The sequence below is a fragment of the Schistocerca cancellata genome, chromosome 1, assembly GCF_023864275.1.
Source record: "Schistocerca cancellata isolate TAMUIC-IGC-003103 chromosome 1, iqSchCanc2.1, whole genome shotgun sequence".
NCBI lineage: Eukaryota > Metazoa > Arthropoda > Insecta > Orthoptera > Acrididae > Schistocerca > Schistocerca cancellata.
Window position 1 is genome coordinate 117,374,122 of NC_064626.1, and position 22,386 is coordinate 117,396,507.

The following is a 22,386-nucleotide window of genomic DNA, read 5'->3' on the forward strand; positions in this document are numbered from 1 at the left end:
GATATTGTACTATGGTTCCTTAACTGTTCCCAGTAAGCAATGGCACTCTGTATCTATAGAAACGGCGGCAATTTTCGCTTCAGCACAGGGGGCTTTTACTGGAGACTGCCAGGAGTGGACTTGGTGGATGCATGAAGGGAGAAGACCAGACAGAGATGTCTGACGCTCCGCTGACGCTTGCAGAAAACTACATTAAGTATGATTCCCGCCTATAACTGACGGCGAGAGAGATGCATCATCTGTCCACTTCTCATCGAAGCACACTGTCACCAAGCAATGGCTGACGCTTCGAGCACGGCATGGAATTGCCAGGGAGGTGATGCAGCTAACGTTCCTGGTAAATGTGCTAACAGGGCACACACGTCCGTTGGAGTGTATACATATGATGGGGACCGGCTGTGACACAGCAGTCAACCAAAGTCAAAAAATGTGACTAATCGTACAGTGTTCCCAGTGTGTCGTTTACCACTTTGTGAGTGGATGCTGTTCTAAAGAGCGCAATTCCCATTTATCTGTAAGCAGCGCACGTGAGCGAATCTAATAGCAGGACTGTGTTACTACGATTGTACAGAGCAACTCTGTCAATACGCAGGTGTTTCAATCAGTAGAGCCATGGTAAACAGAGCGATTCGGAGCGATGTATCGTGTCTGTTACATAAATAATGAGTCTTTGATGTAATTGCTTCAGAGAAATATGAAAGTAAGCCTATCAGAAAAGTAACGCGAGACATGTAGCACGGGTCATGTCTTGCAGAATCTCTTACATCTGAGACCATCACTTGCACAGCGTCCCTTTGGCGCAGAGGATAGCGCGTTGGACTTCTAATCCAAAGGTCGTGGGTTCGATCCCCACAAGGGACGGGCAATTTTTAAAAATGTGTGCCAATCACGAGATGGGAATTGACATATGGGTAACCACAAGCGTCTTCAAAAGGTGAAAATTGTTGTGACTTCAGTTCTATGCTTAAATATGTTAACCTTACACATACAAGCAAAATTCTCGTAGATCCATGACGCTGCTATGTGTAAATGCTGTAAAAGCGGAACCATATCTTCACGCCCCTGTTCACGGGAATTTTCTTTCAATACCCAATTTTTACCTACACATAGAAATATAGCAATAGAACGCACATTTTGTACAGAAACAAATACAATGAAGAGTGAAATAATTTTGTATTACTTCACGAGTCAATGTATGTAATCCCAGTCATGATCTTTAATTCTTCCAGCCCAAGGTGAGAGGGTTTCAGTTTTCTCGGCCACAAGTGAGAAAAGTAGACAGTTTCACAACAAGATATTGTACTATGGTTCCTTAACTGTTCCCAGTAAGCAATGGCACTCTGTATCTATAGAAACGGCGGCAATTTTCGCTTCAGCACAGGGGGCTTTTACTGGAGACTGCCAGGAGTGGACTTGGTGGATGCATGAAGGGAGAAGACCAGACAGAGATGTCTGACGCTCCGCTGACGCTTGCAGAAAACTACATTAAGTATGATTCCCGCCTATAACTGACGGCGAGAGAGATGCATCATCTGTCCACTTCTCATCGAAGCACACTGTCACCAAGCAATGGCTGACGCTTCGAGCACGGCATGGAATTGCCAGGGAGGTGATGCAGCTAACGTTCCTGGTAAATGTGCTAACAGGGCACACACGTCCGTTGGAGTGTATACATATGATGGGGACCGGCTGTGTGACACAGCAGTCAACCAAAGTCAAAAAATGTGACTAATCGTACAGTGTTCCCAGTGTGTCGTTTACCACTTTGTGAGTGGATGCTGTTCTAAAGAGCGCAATTCCATTTATCTGTAAGCAGCGCACGTGAGCGAATCTAATAGCAGGACTGTGTTACTACGATTGTACAGAGCAACTCTGTCAATACGCAGGTGTTTCAATCAGTAGAGCCATGGTAAACAGAGCGATTCGGAGCGATGTATCGTGTCTGTTACATAAATAATGAGTCTTTGATGTAATTGCTTCAGAGAAATATGAAAGTAAGCCTATCAGAAAAGTAACGCGAGACATGTAGCACGGGTCATGTCTTGCAGAATCTCTTACATCTGAGACCATCACTTGCACAGCGTCCTTTGGCGCAGAGGATAGCGCGTTGGACTTCTAATCCAAAGGTCGTGGGTTCGATCCCCACAAGGGACGGGCAATTTTTAAAAATGTGTGCCAATCACGAGATGGGAATTGACATATGGGTAACCACAAGCGTCTTCAAAAGGTGAAAATTGTTGTGACTTCAGTTCTATGCTTAAATATGTTAACCTTACACATACAAGCAAAATTCTCGTAGATCCATGACCGCTGCTATGTGTAAATGCTGTAAAGCGGAACCATATCTTCACGCCCCTGTTCACGGGAATTTTCTTTCAATACCCAATTTTTACCTACACATAGAAATATAGCAATAGAACGCACATTTTGTACAGAAACAAATACAATGAAGAGTGAAATAATTTTGTATTACTTCACGAGTCAATGTATGTAATCCCAGTCATGATCTTTAATTCTTCCAGCCCAAGGTGAGAGGGTTTCAGTTTTCTCGGCCACAAGTGAGAAAAGTAGACAGTTTCACAACAAGATATTGTACTATGGTTCCTTAACTGTTCCCAGTAAGCAATGGCACTCTGTATCTATAGAAACGGCGGCAATTTTCGCTTCAGCACAGGGGGCTTTTACTGGAGACTGCCAGGAGTGGACTTGGTGGATGCATGAAGGGAGAAGACCAGACAGAGATGTCTGACGCTCCGCTGACGCTTGCAGAAAACTACATTAAGTATGATTCCCGCCTATAACTGACGGCGAGAGAGATGCATCATCTGTCCACTTCTCATCGAAGCACACTGTCACCAAGCAATGGCTGACGCTTCGAGCACGGCATGGAATTGCCAGGGAGGTGATGCAGCTAACGTTCCTGGTAAATGTGCTAACAGGGCACACACGTCCGTTGGAGTGTATACATATGATGGGGACCGGCTGTGACACAGCAGTCAACCAAAGTCAAAAAATGTGACTAATCGTACAGTGTTCCCAGTGTGTCGTTTACCACTTTGTGAGTGGATGCTGTTCTAAAGAGCGCAATTCCCATTTATCTGTAAGCAGCGCACGTGAGCGAATCTAATAGCAGGACTGTGTTACTACGATTGTACAGAGCAACTCTGTCAATACGCAGGTGTTTCAATCAGTAGAGCCATGGTAAACAGAGCGATTCGGAGCGATGTATCGTGTCTGTTACATAAATAATGAGTCTTTGATGTAATTGCTTCAGAGAAATATGAAAGTAAGCCTATCAGAAAAGTAACGCGAGACATGTAGCACGGGTCATGTCTTGCAGAATCTCTTACATCTGAGACCATCACTTGCACAGCGTCCCTTTGGCGCAGAGGATAGCGCGTTGGACTTCTAATCCAAAGGTCGTGGGTTCGATCCCCACAAGGGACGGGCAATTTTTAAAAATGTGTGCCAATCACGAGATGGGAATTGACATATGGGTAACCACAAGCGTCTTCAAAAGGTGAAAATTGTTGTGACTTCAGTTCTATGCTTAAATATGTTAACCTTACACATACAAGCAAAATTCTCGTAGATCCATGACGCTGCTATGTGTAAATGCTGTAAAAGCGGAACCATATCTTCACGCCCCTGTTCACGGGAATTTTCTTTCAATACCCAATTTTTACCTACACATAGAAATATAGCAATAGAACGCACATTTTGTACAGAAACAAATACAATGAAGAGTGAAATAATTTTGTATTACTTCACGAGTCAATGTATGTAATCCCAGTCATGATCTTTAATTCTTCCAGCCCAAGGTGAGAGGGTTTCAGTTTTCTCGGCCACAAGTGAGAAAAGTAGACAGTTTCACAACAAGATATTGTACTATGGTTCCTTAACTGTTCCCAGTAAGCAATGGCACTCTGTATCTATAGAAACGGCGGCAATTTTCGCTTCAGCACAGGGGGCTTTTACTGGAGACTGCCAGGAGTGGACTTGGTGGATGCATGAAGGGAGAAGACCAGACAGAGATGTCTGACGCTCCGCTGACGCTTGCAGAAAACTACATTAAGTATGATTCCCGCCTATAACTGACGGCGAGAGAGATGCATCATCTGTCCACTTCTCATCGAAGCACACTGTCACCAAGCAATGGCTGACGCTTCGAGCACGGCATGGAATTGCCAGGGAGGTGATGCAGCTAACGTTCCTGGTAAATGTGCTAACAGGGCACACACGTCCGTTGGAGTGTATACATATGATGGGGACCGGCTGTGACACAGCAGTCAACCAAAGTCAAAAAATGTGACTAATCGTACAGTGTTCCCAGTGTGTCGTTTACCACTTTGTGAGTGGATGCTGTTCTAAAGAGCGCAATTCCCATTTATCTGTAAGCAGCGCACGTGAGCGAATCTAATAGCAGGACTGTGTTACTACGATTGTACAGAGCAACTCTGTCAATACGCAGGTGTTTCAATCAGTAGAGCCATGGTAAACAGAGCGATTCGGAGCGATGTATCGTGTCTGTTACATAAATAATGAGTCTTTGATGTAATTGCTTCAGAGAAATATGAAAGTAAGCCTATCAGAAAAGTAACGCGAGACATGTAGCACGGGTCATGTCTTGCAGAATCTCTTACATCTGAGACCATCACTTGCACAGCGTCCCTTTGGCGCAGAGGATAGCGCGTTGGACTTCTAATCCAAAGGTCGTGGGTTCGATCCCCACAAGGGACGGGCAATTTTTAAAAATGTGTGCCAATCACGAGATGGGAATTGACATATGGGTAACCACAAGCGTCTTCAAAAGGTGAAAATTGTTGTGACTTCAGTTCTATGCTTAAATATGTTAACCTTACACATACAAGCAAAATTCTCGTAGATCCATGACGCTGCTATGTGTAAATGCTGTAAAAGCGGAACCATATCTTCACGCCCCTGTTCACGGGAATTTTCTTTCAATACCCAATTTTTACCTACACATAGAAATATAGCAATAGAACGCACATTTTGTACAGAAACAAATACAATGAAGAGTGAAATAATTTTGTATTACTTCACGAGTCAATGTATGTAATCCCAGTCATGATCTTTAATTCTTCCAGCCCAAGGTGAGAGGGTTTCAGTTTTCTCGGCCACAAGTGAGAAAAGTAGACAGTTTCACAACAAGATATTGTACTATGGTTCCTTAACTGTTCCCAGTAAGCAATGGCACTCTGTATCTATAGAAACGGCGGCAATTTTCGCTTCAGCACAGGGGGCTTTTACTGGAGACTGCCAGGAGTGGACTTGGTGGATGCATGAAGGGAGAAGACCAGACAGAGATGTCTGACGCTCCGCTGACGCTTGCAGAAAACTACATTAAGTATGATTCCCGCCTATAACTGACGGCGAGAGAGATGCATCATCTGTCCACTTCTCATCGAAGCACACTGTCACCAAGCAATGGCTGACGCTTCGAGCACGGCATGGAATTGCCAGGGAGGTGATGCAGCTAACGTTCCTGGTAAATGTGCTAACAGGGCACACACGTCCGTTGGAGTGTATACATATGATGGGGACCGGCTGTGACACAGCAGTCAACCAAAGTCAAAAAATGTGACTAATCGTACAGTGTTCCCAGTGTGTCGTTTACCACTTTGTGAGTGGATGCTGTTCTAAAGAGCGCAATTCCCATTTATCTGTAAGCAGCGCACGTGAGCGAATCTAATAGCAGGACTGTGTTACTACGATTGTACAGAGCAACTCTGTCAATACGCAGGTGTTTCAATCAGTAGAGCCATGGTAAACAGAGCGATTCGGAGCGATGTATCGTGTCTGTTACATAAATAATGAGTCTTTGATGTAATTGCTTCAGAGAAATATGAAAGTAAGCCTATCAGAAAAGTAACGCGAGACATGTAGCACGGGTCATGTCTTGCAGAATCTCTTACATCTGAGACCATCACTTGCACAGCGTCCCTTTGGCGCAGAGGATAGCGCGTTGGACTTCTAATCCAAAGGTCGTGGGTTCGATCCCCACAAGGGACGGGCAATTTTTAAAAATGTGTGCCAATCACGAGATGGGAATTGACATATGGGTAACCACAAGCGTCTTCAAAAGGTGAAAATTGTTGTGACTTCAGTTCTATGCTTAAATATGTTAACCTTACACATACAAGCAAAATTCTCGTAGATCCATGACGCTGCTATGTGTAAATGCTGTAAAAGCGGAACCATATCTTCACGCCCCTGTTCACGGGAATTTTCTTTCAATACCCAATTTTTACCTACACATAGAAATATAGCAATAGAACGCACATTTTGTACAGAAACAAATACAATGAAGAGTGAAATAATTTTGTATTACTTCACGAGTCAATGTATGTAATCCCAGTCATGATCTTTAATTCTTCCAGCCCAAGGTGAGAGGGTTTCAGTTTTCTCGGCCACAAGTGAGAAAAGTAGACAGTTTCACAACAAGATATTGTACTATGGTTCCTTAACTGTTCCCAGTAAGCAATGGCACTCTGTATCTATAGAAACGGCGGCAATTTTCGCTTCAGCACAGGGGGCTTTTACTGGAGACTGCCAGGAGTGGACTTGGTGGATGCATGAAGGGAGAAGACCAGACAGAGATGTCTGACGCTCCGCTGACGCTTGCAGAAAACTACATTAAGTATGATTCCCGCCTATAACTGACGGCGAGAGAGATGCATCATCTGTCCACTTCTCATCGAAGCACACTGTCACCAAGCAATGGCTGACGCTTCGAGCACGGCATGGAATTGCCAGGGAGGTGATGCAGCTAACGTTCCTGGTAAATGTGCTAACAGGGCACACACGTCCGTTGGAGTGTATACATATGATGGGGACCGGCTGTGACACAGCAGTCAACCAAAGTCAAAAAATGTGACTAATCGTACAGTGTTCCCAGTGTGTCGTTTACCACTTTGTGAGTGGATGCTGTTCTAAAGAGCGCAATTCCCATTTATCTGTAAGCAGCGCACGTGAGCGAATCTAATAGCAGGACTGTGTTACTACGATTGTACAGAGCAACTCTGTCAATACGCAGGTGTTTCAATCAGTAGAGCCATGGTAAACAGAGCGATTCGGAGCGATGTATCGTGTCTGTTACATAAATAATGAGTCTTTGATGTAATTGCTTCAGAGAAATATGAAAGTAAGCCTATCAGAAAAGTAACGCGAGACATGTAGCACGGGTCATGTCTTGCAGAATCTCTTACATCTGAGACCATCACTTGCACAGCGTCCCTTTGGCGCAGAGGATAGCGCGTTGGACTTCTAATCCAAAGGTCGTGGGTTCGATCCCCACAAGGGACGGGCAATTTTTAAAAATGTGTGCCAATCACGAGATGGGAATTGACATATGGGTAACCACAAGCGTCTTCAAAAGGTGAAAATTGTTGTGACTTCAGTTCTATGCTTAAATATGTTAACCTTACACATACAAGCAAAATTCTCGTAGATCCATGACGCTGCTATGTGTAAATGCTGTAAAAGCGGAACCATATCTTCACGCCCCTGTTCACGGGAATTTTCTTTCAATACCCAATTTTTACCTACACATAGAAATATAGCAATAGAACGCACATTTTGTACAGAAACAAATACAATGAAGAGTGAAATAATTTTGTATTACTTCACGAGTCAATGTATGTAATCCCAGTCATGATCTTTAATTCTTCCAGCCCAAGGTGAGAGGGTTTCAGTTTTCTCGGCCACAAGTGAGAAAAGTAGACAGTTTCACAACAAGATATTGTACTATGGTTCCTTAACTGTTCCCAGTAAGCAATGGCACTCTGTATCTATAGAAACGGCGGCAATTTTCGCTTCAGCACAGGGGGCTTTTACTGGAGACTGCCAGGAGTGGACTTGGTGGATGCATGAAGGGAGAAGACCAGACAGAGATGTCTGACGCTCCGCTGACGCTTGCAGAAAACTACATTAAGTATGATTCCCGCCTATAACTGACGGCGAGAGAGATGCATCATCTGTCCACTTCTCATCGAAGCACACTGTCACCAAGCAATGGCTGACGCTTCGAGCACGGCATGGAATTGCCAGGGAGGTGATGCAGCTAACGTTCCTGGTAAATGTGCTAACAGGGCACACACGTCCGTTGGAGTGTATACATATGATGGGGACCGGCTGTGACACAGCAGTCAACCAAAGTCAAAAAATGTGACTAATCGTACAGTGTTCCCAGTGTGTCGTTTACCACTTTGTGAGTGGATGCTGTTCTAAAGAGCGCAATTCCCATTTATCTGTAAGCAGCGCACGTGAGCGAATCTAATAGCAGGACTGTGTTACTACGATTGTACAGAGCAACTCTGTCAATACGCAGGTGTTTCAATCAGTAGAGCCATGGTAAACAGAGCGATTCGGAGCGATGTATCGTGTCTGTTACATAAATAATGAGTCTTTGATGTAATTGCTTCAGAGAAATATGAAAGTAAGCCTATCAGAAAAGTAACGCGAGACATGTAGCACGGGTCATGTCTTGCAGAATCTCTTACATCTGAGACCATCACTTGCACAGCGTCCCTTTGGCGCAGAGGATAGCGCGTTGGACTTCTAATCCAAAGGTCGTGGGTTCGATCCCCACAAGGGACGGGCAATTTTTAAAAATGTGTGCCAATCACGAGATGGGAATTGACATATGGGTAACCACAAGCGTCTTCAAAAGGTGAAAATTGTTGTGACTTCAGTTCTATGCTTAAATATGTTAACCTTACACATACAAGCAAAATTCTCGTAGATCCATGACGCTGCTATGTGTAAATGCTGTAAAAGCGGAACCATATCTTCACGCCCCTGTTCACGGGAATTTTCTTTCAATACCCAATTTTTACCTACACATAGAAATATAGCAATAGAACGCACATTTTGTACAGAAACAAATACAATGAAGAGTGAAATAATTTTGTATTACTTCACGAGTCAATGTATGTAATCCCAGTCATGATCTTTAATTCTTCCAGCCCAAGGTGAGAGGGTTTCAGTTTTCTCGGCCACAAGTGAGAAAAGTAGACAGTTTCACAACAAGATATTGTACTATGGTTCCTTAACTGTTCCCAGTAAGCAATGGCACTCTGTATCTATAGAAACGGCGGCAATTTTCGCTTCAGCACAGGGGGCTTTTACTGGAGACTGCCAGGAGTGGACTTGGTGGATGCATGAAGGGAGAAGACCAGACAGAGATGTCTGACGCTCCGCTGACGCTTGCAGAAAACTACATTAAGTATGATTCCCGCCTATAACTGACGGCGAGAGAGATGCATCATCTGTCCACTTCTCATCGAAGCACACTGTCACCAAGCAATGGCTGACGCTTCGAGCACGGCATGGAATTGCCAGGGAGGTGATGCAGCTAACGTTCCTGGTAAATGTGCTAACAGGGCACACACGTCCGTTGGAGTGTATACATATGATGGGGACCGGCTGTGACACAGCAGTCAACCAAAGTCAAAAAATGTGACTAATCGTACAGTGTTCCCAGTGTGTCGTTTACCACTTTGTGAGTGGATGCTGTTCTAAAGAGCGCAATTCCCATTTATCTGTAAGCAGCGCACGTGAGCGAATCTAATAGCAGGACTGTGTTACTACGATTGTACAGAGCAACTCTGTCAATACGCAGGTGTTTCAATCAGTAGAGCCATGGTAAACAGAGCGATTCGGAGCGATGTATCGTGTCTGTTACATAAATAATGAGTCTTTGATGTAATTGCTTCAGAGAAATATGAAAGTAAGCCTATCAGAAAAGTAACGCGAGACATGTAGCACGGGTCATGTCTTGCAGAATCTCTTACATCTGAGACCATCACTTGCACAGCGTCCCTTTGGCGCAGAGGATAGCGCGTTGGACTTCTAATCCAAAGGTCGTGGGTTCGATCCCCACAAGGGACGGGCAATTTTTAAAAATGTGTGCCAATCACGAGATGGGAATTGACATATGGGTAACCACAAGCGTCTTCAAAAGGTGAAAATTGTTGTGACTTCAGTTCTATGCTTAAATATGTTAACCTTACACATACAAGCAAAATTCTCGTAGATCCATGACGCTGCTATGTGTAAATGCTGTAAAAGCGGAACCATATCTTCACGCCCCTGTTCACGGGAATTTTCTTTCAATACCCAATTTTTACCTACACATAGAAATATAGCAATAGAACGCACATTTTGTACAGAAACAAATACAATGAAGAGTGAAATAATTTTGTATTACTTCACGAGTCAATGTATGTAATCCCAGTCATGATCTTTAATTCTTCCAGCCCAAGGTGAGAGGGTTTCAGTTTTCTCGGCCACAAGTGAGAAAAGTAGACAGTTTCACAACAAGATATTGTACTATGGTTCCTTAACTGTTCCCAGTAAGCAATGGCACTCTGTATCTATAGAAACGGCGGCAATTTTCGCTTCAGCACAGGGGGCTTTTACTGGAGACTGCCAGGAGTGGACTTGGTGGATGCATGAAGGGAGAAGACCAGACAGAGATGTCTGACGCTCCGCTGACGCTTGCAGAAAACTACATTAAGTATGATTCCCGCCTATAACTGACGGCGAGAGAGATGCATCATCTGTCCACTTCTCATCGAAGCACACTGTCACCAAGCAATGGCTGACGCTTCGAGCACGGCATGGAATTGCCAGGGAGGTGATGCAGCTAACGTTCCTGGTAAATGTGCTAACAGGGCACACACGTCCGTTGGAGTGTATACATATGATGGGGACCGGCTGTGACACAGCAGTCAACCAAAGTCAAAAAATGTGACTAATCGTACAGTGTTCCCAGTGTGTCGTTTACCACTTTGTGAGTGGATGCTGTTCTAAAGAGCGCAATTCCCATTTATCTGTAAGCAGCGCACGTGAGCGAATCTAATAGCAGGACTGTGTTACTACGATTGTACAGAGCAACTCTGTCAATACGCAGGTGTTTCAATCAGTAGAGCCATGGTAAACAGAGCGATTCGGAGCGATGTATCGTGTCTGTTACATAAATAATGAGTCTTTGATGTAATTGCTTCAGAGAAATATGAAAGTAAGCCTATCAGAAAAGTAACGCGAGACATGTAGCACGGGTCATGTCTTGCAGAATCTCTTACATCTGAGACCATCACTTGCACAGCGTCCCTTTGGCGCAGAGGATAGCGCGTTGGACTTCTAATCCAAAGGTCGTGGGTTCGATCCCCACAAGGGACGGGCAATTTTTAAAAATGTGTGCCAATCACGAGATGGGAATTGACATATGGGTAACCACAAGCGTCTTCAAAAGGTGAAAATTGTTGTGACTTCAGTTCTATGCTTAAATATGTTAACCTTACACATACAAGCAAAATTCTCGTAGATCCATGACGCTGCTATGTGTAAATGCTGTAAAAGCGGAACCATATCTTCACGCCCCTGTTCACGGGAATTTTCTTTCAATACCCAATTTTTACCTACACATAGAAATATAGCAATAGAACGCACATTTTGTACAGAAACAAATACAATGAAGAGTGAAATAATTTTGTATTACTTCACGAGTCAATGTATGTAATCCCAGTCATGATCTTTAATTCTTCCAGCCCAAGGTGAGAGGGTTTCAGTTTTCTCGGCCACAAGTGAGAAAAGTAGACAGTTTCACAACAAGATATTGTACTATGGTTCCTTAACTGTTCCCAGTAAGCAATGGCACTCTGTATCTATAGAAACGGCGGCAATTTTCGCTTCAGCACAGGGGGCTTTTACTGGAGACTGCCAGGAGTGGACTTGGTGGATGCATGAAGGGAGAAGACCAGACAGAGATGTCTGACGCTCCGCTGACGCTTGCAGAAAACTACATTAAGTATGATTCCCGCCTATAACTGACGGCGAGAGAGATGCATCATCTGTCCACTTCTCATCGAAGCACACTGTCACCAAGCAATGGCTGACGCTTCGAGCACGGCATGGAATTGCCAGGGAGGTGATGCAGCTAACGTTCCTGGTAAATGTGCTAACAGGGCACACACGTCCGTTGGAGTGTATACATATGATGGGGACCGGCTGTGACACAGCAGTCAACCAAAGTCAAAAAATGTGACTAATCGTACAGTGTTCCCAGTGTGTCGTTTACCACTTTGTGAGTGGATGCTGTTCTAAAGAGCGCAATTCCCATTTATCTGTAAGCAGCGCACGTGAGCGAATCTAATAGCAGGACTGTGTTACTACGATTGTACAGAGCAACTCTGTCAATACGCAGGTGTTTCAATCAGTAGAGCCATGGTAAACAGAGCGATTCGGAGCGATGTATCGTGTCTGTTACATAAATAATGAGTCTTTGATGTAATTGCTTCAGAGAAATATGAAAGTAAGCCTATCAGAAAAGTAACGCGAGACATGTAGCACGGGTCATGTCTTGCAGAATCTCTTACATCTGAGACCATCACTTGCACAGCGTCCCTTTGGCGCAGAGGATAGCGCGTTGGACTTCTAATCCAAAGGTCGTGGGTTCGATCCCCACAAGGGACGGGCAATTTTTAAAAATGTGTGCCAATCACGAGATGGGAATTGACATATGGGTAACCACAAGCGTCTTCAAAAGGTGAAAATTGTTGTGACTTCAGTTCTATGCTTAAATATGTTAACCTTACACATACAAGCAAAATTCTCGTAGATCCATGACGCTGCTATGTGTAAATGCTGTAAAAGCGGAACCATATCTTCACGCCCCTGTTCACGGGAATTTTCTTTCAATACCCAATTTTTACCTACACATAGAAATATAGCAATAGAACGCACATTTTGTACAGAAACAAATACAATGAAGAGTGAAATAATTTTGTATTACTTCACGAGTCAATGTATGTAATCCCAGTCATGATCTTTAATTCTTCCAGCCCAAGGTGAGAGGGTTTCAGTTTTCTCGGCCACAAGTGAGAAAAGTAGGCAGTTTCACAACAAGATATTGTACTATGGTTCCTTAACTGTTCCCAGTAAGCAATGGCACTCTGTATCTATAGAAACGGCGGCAATTTTCGCTTCAGCACAGGGGGCTTTTACTGGAGACTGCCAGGAGTGGACTTGGTGGATGCATGAAGGGAGAAGACCAGACAGAGATGTCTGACGCTCCGCTGACGCTTGCAGAAAACTACATTAAGTATGATTCCCGCCTATAACTGACGGCGAGAGAGATGCATCATCTGTCCACTTCTCATCGAAGCACACTGTCACCAAGCAATGGCTGACGCTTCGAGCACGGCATGGAATTGCCAGGGAGGTGATGCAGCTAACGTTCCTGGTAAATGTGCTAACAGGGCACACACGTCCGTTGGAGTGTATACATATGATGGGGACCGGCTGTGACACAGCAGTCAACCAAAGTCAAAAAATGTGACTAATCGTACAGTGTTCCCAGTGTGTCGTTTACCACTTTGTGAGTGGATGCTGTTCTAAAGAGCGCAATTCCCATTTATCTGTAAGCAGCGCACGTGAGCGAATCTAATAGCAGGACTGTGTTACTACGATTGTACAGAGCAACTCTGTCAATACGCAGGTGTTTCAATCAGTAGAGCCATGGTAAACAGAGCGATTCGGAGCGATGTATCGTGTCTGTTACATAAATAATGAGTCTTTGATGTAATTGCTTCAGAGAAATATGAAAGTAAGCCTATCAGAAAAGTAACGCGAGACATGTAGCACGGGTCATGTCTTGCAGAATCTCTTACATCTGAGACCATCACTTGCACAGCGTCCCTTTGGCGCAGAGGATAGCGCGTTGGACTTCTAATCCAAAGGTCGTGGGTTCGATCCCCACAAGGGACGGGCAATTTTTAAAAATGTGTGCCAATCACGAGATGGGAATTGACATATGGGTAACCACAAGCGTCTTCAAAAGGTGAAAATTGTTGTGACTTCAGTTCTATGCTTAAATATGTTAACCTTACACATACAAGCAAAATTCTCGTAGATCCATGACGCTGCTATGTGTAAATGCTGTAAAAGCGGAACCATATCTTCACGCCCCTGTTCACGGGAATTTTCTTTCAATACCCAATTTTTACCTACACATAGAAATATAGCAATAGAACGCACATTTTGTACAGAAACAAATACAATGAAGAGTGAAATAATTTTGTATTACTTCACGAGTCAATGTATGTAATCCCAGTCATGATCTTTAATTCTTCCAGCCCAAGGTGAGAGGGTTTCAGTTTTCTCGGCCACAAGTGAGAAAAGTAGACAGTTTCACAACAAGATATTGTACTATGGTTCCTTAACTGTTCCCAGTAAGCAATGGCACTCTGTATCTATAGAAACGGCGGCAATTTTCGCTTCAGCACAGGGGGCTTTTACTGGAGACTGCCAGGAGTGGACTTGGTGGATGCATGAAGGGAGAAGACCAGACAGAGATGTCTGACGCTCCGCTGACGCTTGCAGAAAACTACATTAAGTATGATTCCCGCCTATAACTGACGGCGAGAGAGATGCATCATCTGTCCACTTCTCATCGAAGCACACTGTCACCAAGCAATGGCTGACGCTTCGAGCACGGCATGGAATTGCCAGGGAGGTGATGCAGCTAACGTTCCTGGTAAATGTGCTAACAGGGCACACACGTCCGTTGGAGTGTATACATATGATGGGGACCGGCTGTGACACAGCAGTCAACCAAAGTCAAAAAATGTGACTAATCGTACAGTGTTCCCAGTGTGTCGTTTACCACTTTGTGAGTGGATGCTGTTCTAAAGAGCGCAATTCCCATTTATCTGTAAGCAGCGCACGTGAGCGAATCTAATAGCAGGACTGTGTTACTACGATTGTACAGAGCAACTCTGTCAATACGCAGGTGTTTCAATCAGTAGAGCCATGGTAAACAGAGCGATTCGGAGCGATGTATCGTGTCTGTTACATAAATAATGAGTCTTTGATGTAATTGCTTCAGAGAAATATGAAAGTAAGCCTATCAGAAAAGTAACGCGAGACATGTAGCACGGGTCATGTCTTGCAGAATCTCTTACATCTGAGACCATCACTTGCACAGCGTCCCTTTGGCGCAGAGGATAGCGCGTTGGACTTCTAATCCAAAGGTCGTGGGTTCGATCCCCACAAGGGACGGGCAATTTTTAAAAATGTGTGCCAATCACGAGATGGGAATTGACATATGGGTAACCACAAGCGTCTTCAAAAGGTGAAAATTGTTGTGACTTCAGTTCTATGCTTAAATATGTTAACCTTACACATACAAGCAAAATTCTCGTAGATCCATGACGCTGCTATGTGTAAATGCTGTAAAAGCGGAACCATATCTTCACGCCCCTGTTCACGGGAATTTTCTTTCAATACCCAATTTTTACCTACACATAGAAATATAGCAATAGAACGCACATTTTGTACAGAAACAAATACAATGAAGAGTGAAATAATTTTGTATTACTTCACGAGTCAATGTATGTAATCCCAGTCATGATCTTTAATTCTTCCAGCCCAAGGTGAGAGGGTTTCAGTTTTCTCGGCCACAAGTGAGAAAAGTAGACAGTTTCACAACAAGATATTGTACTATGGTTCCTTAACTGTTCCCAGTAAGCAATGGCACTCTGTATCTATAGAAACGGCGGCAATTTTCGCTTCAGCACAGGGGGCTTTTACTGGAGACTGCCAGGAGTGGACTTGGTGGATGCATGAAGGGAGAAGACCAGACAGAGATGTCTGACGCTCCGCTGACGCTTGCAGAAAACTACATTAAGTATGATTCCCGCCTATAACTGACGGCGAGAGAGATGCATCATCTGTCCACTTCTCATCGAAGCACACTGTCACCAAGCAATGGCTGACGCTTCGAGCACGGCATGGAATTGCCAGGGAGGTGATGCAGCTAACGTTCCTGGTAAATGTGCTAACAGGGCACACACGTCCGTTGGAGTGTATACATATGATGGGGACCGGCTGTGACACAGCAGTCAACCAAAGTCAAAAAATGTGACTAATCGTACAGTGTTCCCAGTGTGTCGTTTACCACTTTGTGAGTGGATGCTGTTCTAAAGAGCGCAATTCCCATTTATCTGTAAGCAGCGCACGTGAGCGAATCTAATAGCAGGACTGTGTTACTACGATTGTACAGAGCAACTCTGTCAATACGCAGGTGTTTCAATCAGTAGAGCCATGGTAAACAGAGCGATTCGGAGCGATGTATCGTGTCTGTTACATAAATAATGAGTCTTTGATGTAATTGCTTCAGAGAAATATGAAAGTAAGCCTATCAGAAAAGTAACGCGAGACATGTAGCACGGGTCATGTCTTGCAGAATCTCTTACATCTGAGACCATCACTTGCACAGCGTCCCTTTGGCGCAGAGGATAGCGCGTTGGACTTCTAATCCAAAGGTCGTGGGTTCGATCCCCACAAGGGACGGGCAATTTTTAAAAATGTGTGCCAATCACGAGATGGGAATTGACATATGGGTAACCACAAGCGTCTTCAAAAGGTGAAAATTGTTGTGACTTCAGTTCTATGCTTAAATATGTTAACCTTACACATACAAGCAAAATTCTCGTAGATCCATGACGCTGCTATGTGTAAATGCTGTAAAAGCGGAACCATATCTTCACGCCCCTGTTCACGGGAATTTTCTTTCAATACCCAATTTTTACCTACACATAGAAATATAGCAATAGAACGCACATTTTGTACAGAAACAAATACAATGAAGAGTGAAATAATTTTGTATTACTTCACGAGTCAATGTATGTAATCCCAGTCATGATCTTTAATTCTTCCAGCCCAAGGTGAGAGGGTTTCAGTTTTCTCGGCCACAAGTGAGAAAAGTAGACAGTTTCACAACAAGATATTGTACTATGGTTCCTTAACTGTTCCCAGTAAGCAATGGCACTCTGTATCTATAGAAACGGCGGCAATTTTCGCTTCAGCACAGGGGGCTTTTACTGGAGACTGCCAGGAGTGGACTTGGTGGATGCATGAAGGGAGAAGACCAGACAGAGATGTCTGACGCTCCGCTGACGCTTGCAGAAAACTACATTAAGTATGATTCCCGCCTATAACTGACGGCGAGAGAGATGCATCATCTGTCCACTTCTCATCGAAGCACACTGTCACCAAGCAATGGCTGACGCTTCGAGCACGGCATGGAATTGCCAGGGAGGTGATGCAGCTAACGTTCCTGGTAAATGTGCTAACAGGGCACACACGTCCGTTGGAGTGTATACATATGATGGGGACCGGCTGTGACACAGCAGTCAACCAAAGTCAAAAAATGTGACTAATCGTACAGTGTTCCCAGTGTGTCGTTTACCACTTTGTGAGTGGATGCTGTTCTAAAGAGCGCAATTCCCATTTATCTGTAAGCAGCGCACGTGAGCGAATCTAATAGCAGGACTGTGTTACTACGATTGTACAGAGCAACTCTGTCAATACGCAGGTGTTTCAATCAGTAGAGCCATGGTAAACAGAGCGATTCGGAGCGATGTATCGTGTCTGTTACATAAATAATGAGTCTTTGATGTAATTGCTTCAGAGAAATATGAAAGTAAGCCTATCAGAAAAGTAACGCGAGACATGTAGCACGGGTCATGTCTTGCAGAATCTCTTACATCTGAGACCATCACTTGCACAGCGTCCCTTTGGCGCAGAGGATAGCGCGTTGGACTTCTAATCCAAAGGTCGTGGGTTCGATCCCCACAAGGGACGGGCAATTTTTAAAAATGTGTGCCAATCACGAGATGGGAATTGACATATGGGTAACCACAAGCGTCTTCAAAAGGTGAAAATTGTTGTGACTTCAGTTCTATGCTTAAATATGTTAACCTTACACATACAAGCAAAATTCTCGTAGATCCATGACGCTGCTATGTGTAAATGCTGTAAAAGCGGAACCATATCTTCACGCCCCTGTTCACGGGAATTTTCTTTCAATACCCAATTTTTACCTACACATAGAAATATAGCAATAGAACGCACATTTTGTACAGAAACAAATACAATGAAGAGTGAAATAATTTTGTATTACTTCACGAGTCAATGTATGTAATCCCAGTCATGATCTTTAATTCTTCCAGCCCAAGGTGAGAGGGTTTCAGTTTTCTCGGCCACAAGTGAGAAAAGTAGACAGTTTCACAACAAGATATTGTACTATGGTTCCTTAACTGTTCCCAGTAAGCAATGGCACTCTGTATCTATAGAAACGGCGGCAATTTTCGCTTCAGCACAGGGGGCTTTTACTGGAGACTGCCAGGAGTGGACTTGGTGGATGCATGAAGGGAGAAGACCAGACAGAGATGTCTGACGCTCCGCTGACGCTTGCAGAAAACTACATTAAGTATGATTCCCGCCTATAACTGACGGCGAGAGAGATGCATCATCTGTCCACTTCTCATCGAAGCACACTGTCACCAAGCAATGGCTGACGCTTCGAGCACGGCATGGAATTGCCAGGGAGGTGATGCAGCTAACGTTCCTGGTAAATGTGCTAACAGGGCACACACGTCCGTTGGAGTGTATACATATGATGGGGACCGGCTGTGACACAGCAGTCAACCAAAGTCAAAAAATGTGACTAATCGTACAGTGTTCCCAGTGTGTCGTTTACCACTTTGTGAGTGGATGCTGTTCTAAAGAGCGCAATTCCCATTTATCTGTAAGCAGCGCACGTGAGCGAATCTAATAGCAGGACTGTGTTACTACGATTGTACAGAGCAACTCTGTCAATACGCAGGTGTTTCAATCAGTAGAGCCATGGTAAACAGAGCGATTCGGAGCGATGTATCGTGTCTGTTACATAAATAATGAGTCTTTGATGTAATTGCTTCAGAGAAATATGAAAGTAAGCCTATCAGAAAAGTAACGCGAGACATGTAGCACGGGTCATGTCTTGCAGAATCTCTTACATCTGAGACCATCACTTGCACAGCGTCCCTTTGGCGCAGAGGATAGCGCGTTGGACTTCTAATCCAAAGGTCGTGGGTTCGATCCCCACAAGGGACGGGCAATTTTTAAAAATGTGTGCCAATCACGAGATGGGAATTGACATATGGGTAACCACAAGCGTCTTCAAAAGGTGAAAATTGTTGTGACTTCAGTTCTATGCTTAAATATGTTAACCTTACACATACAAGCAAAATTCTCGTAGATCCATGACGCTGCTATGTGTAAATGCTGTAAAAGCGGAACCATATCTTCACGCCCCTGTTCACGGGAATTTTCTTTCAATACCCAATTTTTACCTACACATAGAAATATAGCAATAGAACGCACATTTTGTACAGAAACAAATACAATGAAGAGTGAAATAATTTTGTATTACTTCACGAGTCAATGTATGTAATCCCAGTCATGATCTTTAATTCTTCCAGCCCAAGGTGAGAGGGTTTCAGTTTTCTCGGCCACAAGTGAGAAAAGTAGACAGTTTCACAACAAGATATTGTACTATGGTTCCTTAACTGTTCCCAGTAAGCAATGGCACTCTGTATCTATAGAAACGGCGGCAATTTTCGCTTCAGCACAGGGGGCTTTTACTGGAGACTGCCAGGAGTGGACTTGGTGGATGCATGAAGGGAGAAGACCAGACAGAGATGTCTGACGCTCCGCTGACGCTTGCAGAAAACTACATTAAGTATGATTCCCGCCTATAACTGACGGCGAGAGAGATGCATCATCTGTCCACTTCTCATCGAAGCACACTGTCACCAAGCAATGGCTGACGCTTCGAGCACGGCATGGAATTGCCAGGGAGGTGATGCAGCTAACGTTCCTGGTAAATGTGCTAACAGGGCACACACGTCCGTTGGAGTGTATACATATGATGGGGACCGGCTGTGACACAGCAGTCAACCAAAGTCAAAAAATGTGACTAATCGTACAGTGTTCCCAGTGTGTCGTTTACCACTTTGTGAGTGGATGCTGTTCTAAAGAGCGCAATTCCCATTTATCTGTAAGCAGCGCACGTGAGCGAATCTAATAGCAGGACTGTGTTACTACGATTGTACAGAGCAACTCTGTCAATACGCAGGTGTTTCAATCAGTAGAGCCATGGTAAACAGAGCGATTCGGAGCGATGTATCGTGTCTGTTACATAAATAATGAGTCTTTGATGTAATTGCTTCAGAGAAATATGAAAGTAAGCCTATCAGAAAAGTAACGCGAGACATGTAGCACGGGTCATGTCTTGCAGAATCTCTTACATCTGAGACCATCACTTGCACAGCGTCCCTTTGGCGCAGAGGATAGCGCGTTGGACTTCTAATCCAAAGGTCGTGGGTTCGATCCCCACAAGGGACGGGCAATTTTTAAAAATGTGTGCCAATCACGAGATGGGAATTGACATATGGGTAACCACAAGCGTCTTCAAAAGGTGAAAATTGTTGTGACTTCAGTTCTATGCTTAAATATGTTAACCTTACACATACAAGCAAAATTCTCGTAGATCCATGACGCTGCTATGTGTAAATGCTGTAAAAGCGGAACCATATCTTCACGCCCCTGTTCACGGGAATTTTCTTTCAATACCCAATTTTTACCTACACATAGAAATATAGCAATAGAACGCACATTTTGTACAGAAACAAATACAATGAAGAGTGAAATAATTTTGTATTACTTCACGAGTCAATGTATGTAATCCCAGTCATGATCTTTAATTCTTCCAGCCCAAGGTGAGAGGGTTTCAGTTTTCTCGGCCACAAGTGAGAAAAGTAGACAGTTTCACAACAAGATATTGTACTATGGTTCCTTAACTGTTCCCAGTAAGCAATGGCACTCTGTATCTATAGAAACGGCGGCAATTTTCGCTTCAGCACAGGGGGCTTTTACTGGAGACTGCCAGGAGTGGACTTGGTGGATGCATGAAGGGAGAAGACCAGACAGAGATGTCTGACGCTCCGCTGACGCTTGCAGAAAACTACATTAAGTATGATTCCCGCCTATAACTGACGGCGAGAGAGATGCATCATCTGTCCACTTCTCATCGAAGCACACTGTCACCAAGCAATGGCTGACGCTTCGAGCACGGCATGGAATTGCCAGGGAGGTGATGCAGCTAACGTTCCTGGTAAATGTGCTAACAGGGCACACACGTCCGTTGGAGTGTATACATATGATGGGGACCGGCTGTGACACAGCAGTCAACCAAAGTCAAAAAATGTGACTAATCGTACAGTGTTCCCAGTGTGTCGTTTACCACTTTGTGAGTGGATGCTGTTCTAAAGAGCGCAATTCCCATTTATCTGTAAGCAGCGCACGTGAGCGAATCTAATAGCAGGACTGTGTTACTACGATTGTACAGAGCAACTCTGTCAATACGCAGGTGTTTCAATCAGTAGAGCCATGGTAAACAGAGCGATTCGGAGCGATGTATCGTGTCTGTTACATAAATAATGAGTCTTTGATGTAATTGCTTCAGAGAAATATGAAAGTAAGCCTATCAGAAAAGTAACGCGAGACATGTAGCACGGGTCATGTCTTGCAGAATCTCTTACATCTGAGACCATCACTTGCACAGCGTCCCTTTGGCGCAGAGGATAGCGCGTTGGACTTCTACTCCAAAGGTCGTGGGTTCGATCCCCACAAGGGACGGGCAATTTTTAAAAATGTGTGCCAATCACGAGATGGGAATTGACATATGGGTAACCACAAGCGTCTTCAAAAGGTGAAAATTGTTGTGACTTCAGTTCTATGCTTAAATATGTTAACCTTACACATACAAGCAAAATTCTCGTAGATCCATGACGCTGCTATGTGTAAATGCTGTAAAAGCGGAACCATATCTTCACGCCCCTGTTCACGGGAATTTTCTTTCAATACCCAATTTTTACCTACACATAGAAATATAGCAATAGAACGCACATTTTGTACAGAAACAAATACAATGAAGAGTGAAATAATTTTGTATTACTTCACGAGTCAATGTATGTAATCCCAGTCATGATCTTTAATTCTTCCAGCCCAAGGTGAGAGGGTTTCAGTTTTCTCGGCCACAAGTGAGAAAAGTAGACAGTTTCACAACAAGATATTGTACTATGGTTCCTTAACTGTTCCCAGTAAGCAATGGCACTCTGTATCTATAGAAACGGCGGCAATTTTCGCTTCAGCACAGGGGGCTTTTACTGGAGACTGCCAGGAGTGGACTTGGTGGATGCATGAAGGGAGAAGACCAGACAGAGATGTCTGACGCTCCGCTGACGCTTGCAGAAAACTACATTAAGTATGATTCCCGCCTATAACTGACGGCGAGAGAGATGCATCATCTGTCCACTTCTCATCGAAGCACACTGTCACCAAGCAATGGCTGACGCTTCGAGCACGGCATGGAATTGCCAGGGAGGTGATGCAGCTAACGTTCCTGGTAAATGTGCTAACAGGGCACACACGTCCGTTGGAGTGTATACATATGATGGGGACCGGCTGTGACAC

The 22,386-nt window shown here is 44.1% G+C and overlaps 17 non-coding genes across 17 annotated transcripts; all 17 read left to right on the top strand.

The window, feature by feature from the left end:
* The first annotated feature begins 788 nt into the window (after nt 1-788).
* Trnar-ucu (transfer RNA arginine (anticodon UCU)) lies at nt 789-861 on the top strand. The gene has a single exon. It is a non-coding gene; the product is annotated as a tRNA-Arg (tRNA).
* Nucleotides 862-2,082: 1,221 nt separating this feature from the next.
* On the top strand, nt 2,083-2,154 carry Trnar-ucu (transfer RNA arginine (anticodon UCU)). Its single transcript has one exon. It is a non-coding gene; the product is annotated as a tRNA-Arg (tRNA).
* Nucleotides 2,155-3,374: 1,220 nt separating this feature from the next.
* On the top strand, nt 3,375-3,447 carry Trnar-ucu (transfer RNA arginine (anticodon UCU)). Its single transcript has one exon. It is a non-coding gene; the product is annotated as a tRNA-Arg (tRNA).
* Nucleotides 3,448-4,667: 1,220 nt separating this feature from the next.
* Nucleotides 4,668-4,740, top strand: Trnar-ucu (transfer RNA arginine (anticodon UCU)). The gene has a single exon. It is a non-coding gene; the product is annotated as a tRNA-Arg (tRNA).
* Nucleotides 4,741-5,960: 1,220 nt separating this feature from the next.
* Nucleotides 5,961-6,033, top strand: Trnar-ucu (transfer RNA arginine (anticodon UCU)). The gene has a single exon. It is a non-coding gene; the product is annotated as a tRNA-Arg (tRNA).
* A 1,220-nt stretch (nt 6,034-7,253) lies between these two features.
* Trnar-ucu (transfer RNA arginine (anticodon UCU)) lies at nt 7,254-7,326 on the top strand. The gene has a single exon. It is a non-coding gene; the product is annotated as a tRNA-Arg (tRNA).
* Nucleotides 7,327-8,546: 1,220 nt separating this feature from the next.
* On the top strand, nt 8,547-8,619 carry Trnar-ucu (transfer RNA arginine (anticodon UCU)). The gene has a single exon. It is a non-coding gene; the product is annotated as a tRNA-Arg (tRNA).
* A 1,220-nt stretch (nt 8,620-9,839) lies between these two features.
* Nucleotides 9,840-9,912, top strand: Trnar-ucu (transfer RNA arginine (anticodon UCU)). Its single transcript has one exon. It is a non-coding gene; the product is annotated as a tRNA-Arg (tRNA).
* A 1,220-nt stretch (nt 9,913-11,132) lies between these two features.
* On the top strand, nt 11,133-11,205 carry Trnar-ucu (transfer RNA arginine (anticodon UCU)). The gene has a single exon. It is a non-coding gene; the product is annotated as a tRNA-Arg (tRNA).
* A 1,220-nt stretch (nt 11,206-12,425) lies between these two features.
* Nucleotides 12,426-12,498, top strand: Trnar-ucu (transfer RNA arginine (anticodon UCU)). The gene has a single exon. It is a non-coding gene; the product is annotated as a tRNA-Arg (tRNA).
* A 1,220-nt stretch (nt 12,499-13,718) lies between these two features.
* Nucleotides 13,719-13,791, top strand: Trnar-ucu (transfer RNA arginine (anticodon UCU)). Its single transcript has one exon. It is a non-coding gene; the product is annotated as a tRNA-Arg (tRNA).
* Nucleotides 13,792-15,011: 1,220 nt separating this feature from the next.
* Trnar-ucu (transfer RNA arginine (anticodon UCU)) lies at nt 15,012-15,084 on the top strand. The gene has a single exon. It is a non-coding gene; the product is annotated as a tRNA-Arg (tRNA).
* A 1,220-nt stretch (nt 15,085-16,304) lies between these two features.
* Trnar-ucu (transfer RNA arginine (anticodon UCU)) lies at nt 16,305-16,377 on the top strand. Its single transcript has one exon. It is a non-coding gene; the product is annotated as a tRNA-Arg (tRNA).
* A 1,220-nt stretch (nt 16,378-17,597) lies between these two features.
* On the top strand, nt 17,598-17,670 carry Trnar-ucu (transfer RNA arginine (anticodon UCU)). Its single transcript has one exon. It is a non-coding gene; the product is annotated as a tRNA-Arg (tRNA).
* A 1,220-nt stretch (nt 17,671-18,890) lies between these two features.
* Trnar-ucu (transfer RNA arginine (anticodon UCU)) lies at nt 18,891-18,963 on the top strand. Its single transcript has one exon. It is a non-coding gene; the product is annotated as a tRNA-Arg (tRNA).
* Nucleotides 18,964-20,183: 1,220 nt separating this feature from the next.
* Nucleotides 20,184-20,256, top strand: Trnar-ucu (transfer RNA arginine (anticodon UCU)). The gene has a single exon. It is a non-coding gene; the product is annotated as a tRNA-Arg (tRNA).
* Nucleotides 20,257-21,476: 1,220 nt separating this feature from the next.
* Trnar-ucu (transfer RNA arginine (anticodon UCU)) lies at nt 21,477-21,549 on the top strand. Its single transcript has one exon. It is a non-coding gene; the product is annotated as a tRNA-Arg (tRNA).
* Nucleotides 21,550-22,386: the final 837 nt, after the last annotated feature.